Genomic DNA, 2,184 nt, shown 5'->3' with positions numbered 1-2,184 from the left:
AGCATCGGGTTTCTCTCTGTTAATAAATGTTATTCGAGAGGAACTGAAGACCAGAGGTGTGATTACTGCATTATTTGTCACTGGGAACCAAAGGATAAAAGAGTAGCACTATTCTGTTGATTTTTAAGTGTCAGAATGGTAAGCTGCTATATGTTGCCATATTAAACAGAGAGCTCCTTGGGGCTTCCCTGGTGGCACGGTGGTTGAGAGTCTGCCTGCCGATGCGGGGGACGCGGGTTCGTGCCCCGGTCCGGGAGGATCCCACATGCCGCGGAGCGGCTGGGCCCGTGAGCCGTGGCCACTGGGTCTGCGCGTCCGGAGCCTGTGCTCCGCAACGGGAGAGGCCACAACGGTGAGAGGCCCGAGTACCGAAAAAATAAAAATTAAAAAAAAAAAAGAGAGCTCCAGTAATGTGAAGTATTTCTAAGTAAAATGCTTTCCCTTCTGTATATAGCCAGTGTTAAATCCTTAAATGCAATACAGCCTCTGATTAATGATGAGCTTCCTCTGAAAGAGATTTTCTATTTATTTTATTTTATGTAGCCAACATTGCAGTACTGTATGCTCAAACATGAATCTTAAAGTCTCAGAAATGTTTATCTCGTGAAAAGAATTGATTCTGAATATTCGTTACAAGTCTGTTCTATGTGTGTTTTGGTTACTAGTAAGTGGACAGTAACATACCCTGTATCGAAACTTACTGAAATGGCAATCGAATATGATCATTTTTATATGATTTTAGAAATGTTAAAGCAATATTAATTATTCATTACTGTTGTTTTCCAAACATATCTTCTCCCAAAAAGCATGTTTATGTGCTCTTTCCCCAGAAGTATAACCTTTTCCAAATGCCGTAATTTAATTGAAATACTGTTGTTAAACATTAGCCTCAATTTTAAAATGAATGCTAGAAAATGCACAAAATTGGTGATACTGCATTTTTTGTATTTTGAGTTTATCAGATAGTACCTTTTAAAATGTTTTTTTTTTTTTTTTTTTTTTTCTATATGCGGGCCTCTCACCGTTGTGGCCTCTCCCATTGCGGAGCACAGGCTCCGGACGCGCAGGCTCAGCGGCCACGGCTCACGGGCCCAGCCGCTCCGCGGCACGTGGGATCCTCCCGGACCGGGACACGAACCCGCGTCCCCTGCATCGGCAGGCGGACTCTCAACCACTGCACCACCAGGGAAGCCCTAAAATGTTTTTTAATTGGAGGCTTAATTACTTATTTGAAAGTCCGTTCAGTGAGGTCCCAGGACTATTTGAATGGAGTATGGTTTATGTGTATGGTAGGGTTCTGTGCTCTTCTCTCTATACCACATTTATCTTAGGCCCAAAGTTAGCCATTTCTGTTTAATTAGGTCTGAACCATCAAAGCTAAAGACTGTCTTCTACTGTGAACAGCAACGAAATCATTTGTTCTAAACAGATGTTATGGAAATTTAAAAGACGAGTTGTTTTGAAACTGGGAATCTGAGGCAGTATTGCAGAATTATAAAAGGATCGATGTTTCGTACATTCTGGTAATAAAAGCATTATAGTTCCAAAAATTAAAAAAAAAAAAAAAAGAATCCGCCTGCCAATGCAAGGGACACGGGTTCGAGCCCCGGTTCGGGAAGATCCCACATGCCGCGGAGCAACGAAGCCCGTGCGCCACAGCTACTGAGCCTGTGCTCTGGAGCCCGTGAGCCACAACTACTGAGCCCGCGTGCTGCAGCTACTGAAGCCCGCCCGCCTAGGGCCCGTGCTGGGCAACAAGAGAAGCCACCGCAATGAGAAGCCCGCGCACCGCAACAAAGAGTAGCCCCCGCTCGCCGCAACCAGAGAAAAGCCCGCGCGCGGCAACGAAGACCCGACGGAGCCAAAAAACAAGAAAAGCCCAGCGAGGCATCCCCATTTCACACCCATTGTATTGACCGCAAATACGAAACACAAAGTAAAAGTACTAAGTCCAAGTGCTGGCGAAGATGAGGAGAAACAGAAATAAATGTCTATACAGTGGCAGCTTGAGTGTCGCGTGGGCCACCCGCTTGGAAAGCGATTCCTCCACCCCTGCAAACTCGGAGCGCACGTGCCCTATGACCCGGCGAGTCCCCTTGCAGCATCTAGAGAACCCCGCCCTCAGCAAGGCCGCCTCTCCCCCCCTCGCCGGGATACTGATGGATGGATCCCATGCAGCTGGAC

The sequence above is a fragment of the Kogia breviceps genome, chromosome X (genome assembly GCF_026419965.1).
Source record: "Kogia breviceps isolate mKogBre1 chromosome X, mKogBre1 haplotype 1, whole genome shotgun sequence".
Classification (NCBI taxonomy): Eukaryota; Metazoa; Chordata; class Mammalia; order Artiodactyla; family Physeteridae; genus Kogia; species Kogia breviceps.
Note: the sequence above shows the minus strand (reverse complement) of the source record.